Below are 13,147 nucleotides of genomic sequence, written 5' to 3'. Positions count from 1 at the left end.
AAATACAAAGTTTCAGAGCAATCTAGCCAGTCGTTATAAAATGAGAGCGTAACTACGTTTGTATGGAGAACCGAGCTTGCTGAGGACTCTTAACAATTACATTCCTCGCTACGCATCCTCGCACAGCTCTGGTGGAAGTGTTATATCCCAGACAGTAATTTTAGTCCAAATTTTTACATATATCCTGATAATTAGAAAGTCAACAGGCCAATCTTTTAAGGGGCCCACTATTAACTATCAGTCCGCCGGACAACATCGGCCTGTGAGCTTGAACAAAAATTTCGCAGTTCCGAACAACTGAGAGGCCGATATCGTCCGTCGGACTGATAGTCATTGGGCCCCTTTAGGAAGTACCTATGTATCTGGGATATAATAAAAACTTTTTACAAAAAAAAAAAAAAAACTGACTTCAAAAAGCAATGAAATAAAATATTATCCTTTTTTAAGAAATATATGCGTTAGTGCGTTACCAACTGATATGTTTGAAAGTTTTGAATGATTCACGTGATATGTTTGAAGTCGGTGCCAAGCCAAATTTTAAAGCATGCCATGATTTTGGTATGATTCGATAAGGATGCGCCTATATAAGTATGTATACGTTTGGATTGCCTTACATGCCGGAAATGAACATACTTTCTGCAGCTACCAAAGAACACACGGCGCCTTCTTGGCGTAGTCCGTACCATGTTTGTCGGTACATTAGTATAAATCCAATACCTACATTAAATTTTTATTTGCCGTTGTATTTTTTAAAGACCAATTATTACTAATTTTACCGACCGAGTTATTTCCCGTCCCATAAAAAGAGAACTTCATTTCAAAATATAAAACAATTCAAGGTCCATCTACAAGGCAAAAACTTTTTAATTATTAATTTCGTGCCAAATTTCACCTAAATCGGTTTAGTTGTATAGCCTTAAAAAGGTGACAAAGAAAGACAGAATTACTTTCACTTTTTTTTGTTGATTGACACATTTATTTACACGTAATTACAGTTTATACCAATACACTGAGAAACTAAAATTTAACAAGTAACAAACCAAGAATACATAAAACAAAACATAAGAAACTAGATAATATGGAAACAGGTTAAGAATCAAAAAAATATCACATACAGGTACTACTTAAATAGCTAGCCTATCATCCATCTTCTCACAAAACATTCACGCACATGCCCATCCAGTCCAGCCAGACGCAAACGTGCGGCCGTTAGGAGCGCATTGAGCATCGTCAGTGCGCGGAGTATCGGCGAGTTCCTGCGCGATGCGCGACACCGTGCGCAGTGCGCACGGCCGGGACCCCCAGCAGAGGGTGCAATCGAGGCCTTAAATTTTAATATTAGTATCTACAGTTGTAATTTGTAATGGGTTTTATAGACATAAAGCTGATTATTTTTGACCGGTATTGTTATTATTTGGCTTAATTGGCACCGACTTCAAACATATCGGTAACGCATATACTTAAAAAGGATAATATTTTATTTCATCCTTTTTGAAATCGGCTTTCATTTTTTTTGTAAAAAGTTTTTATTTTTCCATTTTTGTCATGAATGAAAAACATAATCATGTTTAGCTAATAATAAATAATCAGGATTTCCCTCGAGTCCGTCTGGGAAATCATTCCTGTCACTACACTAAACCCATCCCCGCCCCGCCACTGACCCAATCCCTCAACCCCCGATCACTCAACCTCACAGCACATCAATCCCTGATTAATGAACCCCTCGACCCTGAACCACAACCCTTCAACCGCCATTCCCGACCCCTCAACCCCACACCCCTTAACTCCTAATCCTAAACCCCGTTCCCTTAACTGCCAATCCCTCAGTCCCCGACCCATCAACTCACCGCCCCCTCAACCCCCTAGCACATTTGGCCGTGGTCTTCATCATCAGTAGCCTAAAGCCTTACCACGAGTATGACATTGATATATTCGCTATCGTGTGCGTAACTTACTTTCTATGCCTCTCGCTCGTACTGGCATGCGAGATGTATAAAAAGTAAGTTACAAAGACGTTAGCGAATAATGATTATGTAATGTCAAACTCGTGGTAAGGCTACAGTTGCAACTACAACAAATACAGTTTCATCAAACTGGCGGTTTCCGGAAGGAAATGCTTACTCTAGAAAACACCGAAATCACTATACACGTGCCTTTAAAATTTGAGTAGTTCCCTCAATTCCTCATGGTTTCCATCATCAGATCAGAACCAAAAATATTACGGAAACACCTTGGTTACTCCTTCTTTCACACAATTTCAACAAAATCGGTTCAGCGGTTTAAGCGTGAAGATAAGTTAAAAAAAAACATTTTTTTAAATTTTGTTTTTACTTAGGAATGGTGTCAATGTTGATACCATAAATGAATTCAGCACCCCCGATTTATACGAAAACGATACCAAACCCGGCCTAGCAGCTTCACTGATGTAGACAATCAAGATAAAAATGAGAGCCCTAAATAAACCTTCAAGAGCGGATATCTCACAAACTATACAAGATATCAAAAACTTGACTAAATAAAACTTGTAACAAATTAAATCACTTTTCATTTTGTATAAGTGGCCATGTCACTCAGACGCATAGTTTCCGAGATATCATAGAAAAACCAAAAAATCAAACCTTCAAACCCCGCTCCCCCCCCAGCACCAGGGTTACGGCTGGGGACTTTTGATATGTTCAATTGTTCATCTCCTAACTAGTCCAAACAAAGCTACGAAGTCAAAAATTGTGTTCCAAGCATTTCCCTCTATAACTTTTTTGGGCATACATTTGAAAACTTGTCAAAAACCTGTTTTAGGTACAGTATGTATGTACGTTACTCTATGGTTTACTAAAGGCTAGTGCTGCACTCTGGTGGCAGAACATTGCAGTCATATCCCCTATTAGAGTACCATCTGTATTTTTCAGAAAAGTCTGAATAACAATTATTTTTTCAAACTAAATAGGTACTGTTTCTGAATACCACTGTAGGTACCTACACGCATCAACCACTGAAGTGTCACTACAAGTGGGAGTTTCAGGCTGAAGCTCACGTCAGCTTTTTATCTTCGCGTCTAATATAAAAGGATGCGTCTACGCCGCTACAGCGAGTCTACAGCCAAGTCAGTTGAGAAGACAGGGGCGGCGCGAGCGCGCGTGTGTCGAGTCGAGTCAAATATCGAATGATAACGACTTTAAGATCGATAAGATAGTGCTTGTATTTTTTAACATTTTGCGGAATTAGTGCAAGGTAAGTCGTTTTATTTGTTTATTTATTATAATTAGTGTGTGTATTTATTTTTTAGAATAGTGTACCTTGGAAACACCTTTTTTCAAATAAAACAAAAATTGTTGAAATCAGTTCACATGATAAGGATAATTATCCTTGAAAAACCATCATACATACAGGACGCACAAATTAGTTAGCCAATTTGCCGATAGATGGCGCTGTATACAATTTTACGCTTAGTATACTTCTTGTCAAAAGTCTCGTGATTCTATTTACATGAGAAAATTGAAAGTTTGTACGGAACCCTAGGTGCGCGAGTTAAACGAACTCGCACTTGACCGGTTTTTATTTAAACTATAAGGTCTAAAAACGTTCCCTAAACAAATATCGACCTGATTTACAAAATGACCAAAAATTTTGATTTTATGACGATTCATGTTTTTATTCCCTAGTTACGTATGTAACGTAGATATCTAGTAACTAGTAAGAGTAGTAAGTTAAGTAATATTTTTTTTTACATCTGACTTAATGATATCTGGTTTTATTCGGTATAATTTTACAAAACGCGTATCTCGACAAAGCAATATTATGTTATGTAAAATAGAAACAATCAAATTAGTTACATGTCAACTTTATAAAACGATAAAGTACAATTAAAGATATTACAATTAAAACATAACAGTAATAATTAATTGTATCTAACATAGTTTTAAGTTCCTGCATGTACATGTTCGACTAACCTGTTATGAATTTCTGTGGTCCGAAATAAATGTTTTTTTTTTTAAATATTAAAATCTTAAACTAGACCGAGCTAGACTCTTTGCTATGTCGGAAAACCAATCGGGGCTCTGCAAATCGCGGTTTGCCTTCGTCTGGGCATGAAAATTTGTGAGGCCCATGCGTGCAGTCGCTGCGCCCAACCGGTGGACACTCTAGGACGGCATGGCCTGCACTGCAGGATGAGCGCTGGTCGTTTCTACAGGCATTCTACCCTGAATGATTTAATCCGCCGCGCCCTCAGCACCGCCGGTCTTCCCGCGACATTGGAGCCGTCGGGCCTCTCGGCGGCTGACGGCAAGAGACCTGACGGCTGCACTCTCGTGCCATGGAGCCTGGGTCGCCCCTTGGCGTGGGACGCTACCTGCGTCGACACGCTGGCCCCGTCCCACGTGGAGGGGTCTGCTCGGAAGCCTGGGACGGCCGCGGACCAGGCACAGACACTGAAGCGCCGCAAGTATGCGTTCTTAACAAACGAATACGATTTTGCGGCGCTTGCGGTGGAAACGTTGGGTCCGTGGTCAACCGACACTAAAAAGTTTGTTAAAGAGGTGTCGGTTCGACTAGTAGGCGTCTCAGGCGACCATAGGGCGGGCTCCTTCTTTGCGCAGAGGCTGGGCCTGGCGATTCAGAGGGGGAATGCCGCCAGCATTTTGGGGAGTTTCCCGGAAGCGGGGGACTTAAGGGAGAATTTTTATATTTAGTTTTAAATTTGTATTGTTTTAGTTTTAGCTTGTCTAGGTTTAATTAGTAATAATTAGTTTTAAGTTTTGTTTTTTTTTTTTTTTATTATGTATTGTACTTATAAATGTGTGTTGAAGGTCCTAGTTTTTCGACATAACGAGAGACACATATATAATGCTTTATGTTGTCGATAAACTAATTATCTGCCTAGGTAGATACGTTAGTGGTGCTATTATAACGTTGCGGTTGCCTATAGTACTTATAGGCAACCGCAACGTTTAGGATTCTCAAACTAATTGTTTCGACAACGCTTTTTGTAGTCTATGGTCTTGTGGTCGCAATCAATTTCGGTAAGATAATCACGAAGATATTTGTGTCATAATCGTTTTTACAACAAATACGGATAAGATTTACAATATAGATGACAATTTTTTATTAGTTAATGGTATCAATCGATCAGGTTTGTTTTTGGGATCAAATGTCTATATTATGGGACCCATTCCATGAAAGCAATACAAAAGTCAGAAATGATAGTCAAAGTCCGACAGTCGTACTTCACTCGCGAAACGCTCCTAACAAAACGATAAGTAAACGTGACGTCAAGGTCACTGAGAGACCATCTTAAAATATGGAAAATAAGTAAAATTGCGATTTTGTCGGTGATGTATTGCGTTTATGCATAATATAGTTGCAATACAATCTTTATTCCTTTTTGGAAGTTAAAAAAAACCTTAAATTTTGAAACTTTTCCTGTCCTAGACCTATTTTTTTTATAATGTCCATATATAATTTTAATATCCACATTATTGCGATAAATTGCTCATTTGCTATCTATTTTACTAGATTTGGTTATAAAATTCAACGTGTCATCATCCCTATTGCTTGATCCATCCGTCTTCTATTAATGTTTCTTAAGAGATTTATAATTATAAAAGACTACCTACCTACCTGGATAATAATACTTACGTATATAATATGAATAAATGTAATGAAAATTGCATGCAAGTTCTTGCTAGTCTAAACCTCGCTTTAGATTTAGAACTTGTATTATTTCTATTGCCAAGGTGAAGTCGACGAGTGTTAACCGAATTCATTTTTAACTCAGATGCAGAGAGGGGTGTTGTTTTAAATTTAATTTTGTTTTACTTTACTACCTATAACTTCATTCATTTCCATTTCATTCCATTCCATTCAATTCCATTTGTATAAGTTTGTTCATGAAATAAATACTATTATGATTAAGTTGACATGGGGTCAGATAATAGCGTCTGTGTGGGCATCGTAGCTCCCAAACGGACCAATATGAATATGGTTTTGTTTAATCGGAGGTCTTATTTGAAAAGATGGATCTTAGACATATTTAAACACGTTAATTCAAACAGTCATCACTTTTCTTTAAGCAAGCTCAATAAGTTATGTAGGTATCTATTTAAATTAAGTATTTTTGTAATTAGGATTCCGTACCAAAAAGGTACAAAAGGAACCCTTTTGGTGCGACTCTGTCCGTCTGTCTGTCACATTGCTAACAAGATATCAAGATATTATCTCGAGAACTACTGAAGTTATCGATTTGAAATTTGGAATAGTTATGAACAGCGCTAATCTTAACACATTGGAAGTGTAATTTTTTTATTTTATTTTTATAAATTATGAAAACTGCCCAATATAAAGAGGAGGCAAAATTTTAAAGTCTAGTTACTAGGTCGAGTGGGGTATCATTTGAAAGAGCTCGAATTGAACACAACAAAACAATTTCTTATTTGTTTTTCATAGAAATAAAAAAAATACTTATGAAAGAAAATACCACCCCCCCCCCTTATCTGCGAAGTTTACCAACGAAAAATTATATTTTTTTTACATAATAATAATGTTAGCGATGCGCTCACTATACAAGTACTTATACATATATTATGTAGGTAACTAGTTAAGTTTTATTTTAAGGAAACTTTGTCATATTAATTTAGATGTTAATGTCTAATACTTAAGGTTCAAAATGGTATGACATATCTTATGCAAGTAATGTGCATGTTGTTATGCGCCGGCGGCAGTCCGCTGCTAGACGCGATCGGTTTCACGCGACTGTATCCCAAAATCTAATGAAAAATTCATTGTCAAGTTCAACTTTGCCTTTTCATTCCTCGTGCCAGTGCCTATGATCTACAAATAACATTATCATTACAGGAAAAATATAATCACACCTCTATCTTGAAAACTTTTTTTTTTATTATCATAAAACCTTTTTTAATTTAGTTTAATTTGCAATTTAAGTCCATTTGCTGGGTGTATGTTATACTTAAAAATCTTAAAATGTCTATGAGATTACACTAAAAACACCTTCTTTTAAATAAAACAAAAATTGTGGAAATCGGTTCACATGATAAGGAATTATCCCCGAAAAACCAACATAAGGTCGCGCAAATTAGTTAACCAATTTGCCGATAGATGGCGCTGTACACAATTACGCTTAGTATACTTCTGGTTAAAAGTCTTTCGTGTTTTACATGAGAAAATTGAAAGTTTGTACGGAACCCTCGGTACGCGAGTTAAACGAACTCACACTTGACCGGTTTTTTAAATTGTTTTTACCATTCGGCAACAGATGGCAAGAGTAATGTTACTATTTAGTTAATTTACATTTTGCCAAAATTAACAATAAGAGTATTGTAACTATTCAGTTAATTTACATTTTACAAAATTAACAAAGATTTCCGCTAACAGTTGAATAAATAAATGTGTGTTGTTACGCACTCTTTTCATATAACTTTTGGAGGTATATTTGCATTTTTGGGCTGTTTGTCTTATTTTACACAGAATACGAATATACCTACTTTAACTTGGACTCCTTCTTGACAGGCTGGCAGGCAGGCCAGATATAGCATTAAACAGAGACGAGTGGAAAAAGAGGGGGGAGGCCTTTGCCCAGCAGTGGGACACAGTGGGCTCTGAATAATACCTTGGGAAAGATGAGCTGTGAAAAGTTTGAATTGCATGTCGGGCCACGGATATTTCGTAATTTAGAACGATGCAAACAATGGAGTTAAAAAAAAGACAATAGTAGATTGTTAACCAAGGGATGAAACCTTTCACCGGATTTAAACACTACTTTTCATTTCGAATACGAAGAAAGTAAAATACATGTGCATTTAAAGAAAACACGGCTAAGTATCAACTTCAGTAGTATTTCTTGAACCCGTATTTTCAATTAACAATTTAGATAGAAATTGGGAGTTAATTATACAACAAATCCATTTAAAACCAAAATTTTAATTGCTTATCGTATAAAAAAAGAAAAAAACCCGGTCAAGTGCGAGTCGGACTCGCGCACCGAGGGTTCCGTACAAACCTGTAGGTATATAAGTAAAAGTTCACCCATCACGACAATCGAGTCATATTTTTTTTTATGAATTTCAATTTAATACCGCTATGCGTTCATGAGGAAAGGGGTAGTAAGTTTAAAATTATTAAAAATATTTTTATTATAATGATGTAACTAAAAATTTACCGTTTTCGCAAATTTTCCTTTATCTGTGCTATAAGACATTGCTTCGTACCAAATTTCAAGATTCTGAGTTCACGGGAGGTACCTTGTAGGTTTTGATTCCCTTGCGAGTGCCGAAAATTTGCGGAAATTTACGGCATAAACGGTTGTATCTTTTGATTGCGTTGGGTTAGAAGCTTTTTCACAGCTCCTAGGGACAGTAGACCTGAGTGTTTGATATAAATTCCAGCTTGATACCTCCACGCGTTCCTGAGAAGAAGGTTTTTGACAGACAGACAGACGGACGGACAACAAAGTGATCCTATAAGGGTTCCGTATTTTCCTTCCGAGGTACGGAACCCTAAAAACGTACTTAGAAAGTATACAGTGCTCAAGAGCAGAAACGTATTATTTTCTGCACACTTTTTAAAACAACAACGACCCACTTTCAGAGCGTGAGAGACGAAAATAGTAGATTGTTAACCAAGGGATGAAAGGCACTCATTTCTGCCGAGGTGTCTTGGCGCTCGAACGCAGTGAGAGCGCCAATAGTCCGAGGCAGAAATGATGCCTTTCACCCGAGTTAAATACTCTACTTTTCATTTCGAATACGAGGAAAGTAAAATGCATGTGTTTTTTCAAAAACATGACGAATAATACATTTTTATAGTATTTATTGAGGGAACTTTCAATTAAAATTTCAGGCAAAAGTATCGTTATTTATGGAATGGAGAGTCAAGTATCACAATGGAAATTGTATAACAAATCCATTTAAACTCAAATTTCAATTGCTTATCGTAAAAAAATTAAAAATATCGTACTTCGAACGTAAAATGCTCTAGTGCAGACACGTATCATTTTCTGCGCACCTTTTAGAACAACAATGACCCTCTTTCAGAGCATGAGAAATGAAAAAGCATTTCCTGACGACTATCCTGCTAAAGGCTTTGTCAACGACTGCTGATCCCGTGGCCTTGGGTCTGCTAATGAATTAGTTTATTTGTAACCGAGTACAATTACCTAACGTCTTGAAGCAGTTAATCTATTATTCGTGACTGGGCAATTAATATTGCTAGACTATTAATATTAAGTATGTATACAGATCAATTGAGTTCCGTGGAACTCGTGGAAGCACTCTGTTGCCGAGTGCTTTGTAGGCTAGCCGCCGAATGGAGGTACATAATGCTGACCACCCCCTCATTCATAATACAAGCCTCAATTATACTTGGTCAAGCAAATCTTGTCAGTAGCAAATGGCGGTTGAAAAATTGCGGGTTAGCAACACCTCAGAATAATAACAAGCATAGAAGCCGGGCAAAAATGCTTTCAAACATGTATACCCGTCCTTTACTTCCTTACGAATTAGATAATGTGTGGAAAAGAGATACATATATATGTTTGTTATTTCTCATTTACGTACAGTGTCATAAGTTTTGTGCTTTGCTAAGGATGCTATATGTCGACTTTTTAGATCGATAAATTATGCACTTTTATGTGCCATGTTTAAAAAAATATCACGAAATTGCTAGAGTTAGACCAAGAAAAGCCTGCAAAAATTTTCATAGCACACGCAGTGGAAGTGTTATTACGTCATAAGTCTATATTTTTTGTGACAAAGAATTGCGTTGCTAACTCTAACTTAAACCGGTTTACGCTCTTGTGATAATTAATCACAAGAGCCTACACCGGTTTAGGTTAGAGATAGCAACGCAATTTTTTATCACAAAAAATATAGACTGAGCAGAATATTTATACAAAACAAATACTTAAATTTACCATTCTTTAAAAAAGCGGCACTTAAAATTGTTTATTTTAGCGATACTGATAGGCCAAGTTTTTTTTACTAACTCTCCTGTGTTTGATTAGTACAAATCGCCGAAGGTCAAGCAAGACTAGTTAGGAAAGTAAGCAAATGTCAATTCACTACGCGTTTATTACATGACGGTCATGACGGAGTGCGAAGCGAAAACAATGCACATCTAATGGCAATTTTGTATGCGTCGCCAACTAAACCGTAATTAAGGAAAACTAGCTTCTGCCCGCGAAATCGTCTGAAAAACCATCACTGTCCTTCCCCGGGCCTCAAACTATCTCCATACCGAATTTCATCTAAATTGGTTCAGCGGTTTAAGCGTGAAGATGTAACAGGCAAACAGACAGTATTAATTTCGCGGCAACCAAAGAAAAATTGCATGCCATGAAATCCACAGCGCAAGCTTCGTCACATTACAGAAAGCTCATCCACCTTAGGTTTCGTCAAAACAGTACCTAATATAATATGTCAGTATTTTCTTTCATAATCTCACAAATATATTCAGAATTAAAAATAATGTAGTAGAGCTAATATCAGGTGAGTTTTTCGGCTTGGACTGTTGTACGATTTTCTCCCGGGAAATACCAGAACCGAAAAAACCGGAATTTTCAAGTATTTTGATGCAAGCAAAGTACCGGGACTTCAAAATATGAATCCCGGTAGGTACTTTCGGAATTTTCGAGACAAACACTTTTGGTAAAATATTTGAGTATTTTCTGCTACTTAGCGCGAAATACCAAGATACCTGCCTGTTTTATAAAAGAAATTAATTTGTTAATCAGCCAAACTTACCATAACTGCTTCTAAGACCGATCAAAATGACGGAATAAATGAATATGATTATGATATTAAAATCAAACCCTGTTTGTTGTGTCAATGCTGCTCCCTCTCTTCTAGGAAACTTTTTTCTCAATTACATGACCACATGACATGACGATGGTTGAATGGTAATGATCTTGTAGATACTTCTACCGTAGAGGTACTGATTTTTATTGTGCACTAAAGTTTAAGTGTAAATAAATAATATAAAGAGGTACGTTGATAAAATAGTGATTGGTTTACGAGTATGGGTACGGTAAAGGAACTAATGTCGGTAGTCTATTGCTTTTAGGGTTAAAAATTCTCGAAAAAAATCAAATAATTTTTTTTAGGACGTTTTGAAATTTTAGTTTTTTTTTTCCATATTTTTCAGTTTTTATCGGAAAAATATAGACACTAAGTGACATTGTTTTTTTCCGAATAAAACTTAAAAAAACATGGCTTTTAGAAAAAAATCGAAATTTTTCCGGGTTTTTCAACCCTAACAGCTTTTAAGTGAAACGAACTAGGTAGGTCATTCGCCGTCAGATATATCAAAGCGGCCGAGGTGCTCAAAAATATCTGAACACGCACTCTAAGGCCTTGACAATAGAAGAGGCGTGTTCAGATATTTGTGAGCACCTTGGCCGCTCCGATATAATATACATATCTGATGGCGACTGTATGGTTTATAGTTTTATTTAATATGCTTACCTATCTGATTATTAAGAAGCTTCCACCTATAAAGTACTTACTCAAAATTATTATTTTTTTCTCTGCAAGTAGGCATCTTGGGCTATTCCACTCTTCTACCACTACTCCACCTACTACAGTCTACAGTCGCCTTTAGATATATCGGAGCGGCCAAGGTGCTCACAACTCACAACTATCTGAACACGCCTCTATTGTTAAGGCGTTAGAGTGCGTGTTCAGATATTTTTGAGCACCTTGGCCGCTCCGATGTATCTGATGGCGACTGTCATCTGATTGATAGTAATGGTTACATTTATCTTCAAAATATAATAATTTCTAGCGGCTCTGCTTAAAGGTATATAAGGGGATTAACCGGAAATTTTGAGAAAAAAATATTTTCCTTATGGCCTTCACGTACCTAAAAGTACATTTAATAAATCTAAGTTGTTTTTATTATATATTAGTAATTATTGCCACTAGTTATAAAAGTTTATTTAGTTTCGAAAATGACAAAAATACAATTAACATATATAGGTACATTTAAATAAACGGGATACGGAATTTGATTTCGTATTGTAGTAACGTAGATTAATTAGTTCTACGGCGGAGGCGCATACGTACGTTGTTTACAAAATTTCAAGAAATTTGATGAGATTACCTCCGCAAAAAGTATCTGGGTAGGTTTAGTTGAGTATTGTATCATAAATAAACACCTTAATATTTCAGGTAGTAACTTAACTAGTTATAGGGCCGGTCTCTATGCTATACTTACGCAATGCTATTACCAAAGAGGATATAATAGGATAGAGCGGTACTACTGTCATAGTACATTTTGTAACCACAGTAAATTCACTGCCATCTATCGACACACGATTAAAACTAAAAACAAAAATATCAAAAATGTATTAATATACGGATAAATATTTTTTTTATTAGCATTTATTATATTAATTATTTTTATATGATTTTGACCCATGTTATTTCACTGGTATGCGTTAAAATTGTTAAATAACAAACGAAACCGTCAACGCCATCTATACGAGAGTAGGCTAAAGGTAGTGGCGCCATCTGATCGAGAATAAAATATTCTTGATTTTCGAGGCGTTTTTTCCTTAGACTGTATTTTTCTTTAGACTATTACGGAATCTATCTTTGCTTATTATGTGCTTACGCTTACGCCTAATGCACTTGTGAGTTGTGTTATACAATAAGTAAACTGCTTGCTTCATAGGCAGTGCAGTTTTCCTCAAAAATGTGCCTTTGCATTAAAATTAGTCGACTTTACTGTTCCTTTTTAGAGTGCTGTATTCGTGTTTTGATGCGCAACGGAAGTGGTTAGGAAGCTCTAAATATCTAAATTTAAATCCTTGCTTGATCTGATATTCACATCAGATATCAATTATTTAATTCCTGCAGTGGGATAATCTTATTTATTATACACTACAATACAATAATTGCAGGTTTGCGAGTTGATGATAACATGATACATATAGTTATCTCAGCAAACTGATACAATTAAAGTACAGATTTTACAAATAATTGCTACGATTTTGATGACGATATAGATCAGACAGCCGTAATTATTTGTTCAATATAACAAGATGTTATAGGAATGATGGTTCTCTAGGTTAAAATGGAATGCAACACTAAAAATCGTTTAGCACCTCAGGTCTGGATTACATAAACTCAAACTCTTT

The 13,147-nt window shown here is 36.3% G+C and overlaps 1 protein-coding gene across 1 annotated transcript in view; it reads left to right on the top strand.

Annotated features, from left to right (window-relative positions):
• Window positions 1-3,076: 3,076 nt before the first annotated feature.
• Window positions 3,077-13,147, top strand: part of LOC134743984 (uncharacterized) — a 41,496-nt gene continuing 31,425 nt past the window's right edge. Inside the window, exon 1 of the mRNA XM_063677616.1 lies at window positions 3,077-3,228. The gene's annotated coding sequence lies outside the window, so the exon portion shown is untranslated. The remainder of the gene's footprint in view (window positions 3,229-13,147) is intronic.

This window comes from Cydia strobilella, chromosome 9 (genome assembly GCF_947568885.1).
Source record: "Cydia strobilella chromosome 9, ilCydStro3.1, whole genome shotgun sequence".
Taxonomy (NCBI): Eukaryota; Metazoa; Arthropoda; class Insecta; order Lepidoptera; family Tortricidae; genus Cydia; species Cydia strobilella.
Note: the sequence above shows the minus strand (reverse complement) of the source record. Positions and strands in the feature narration are given on the sequence as shown.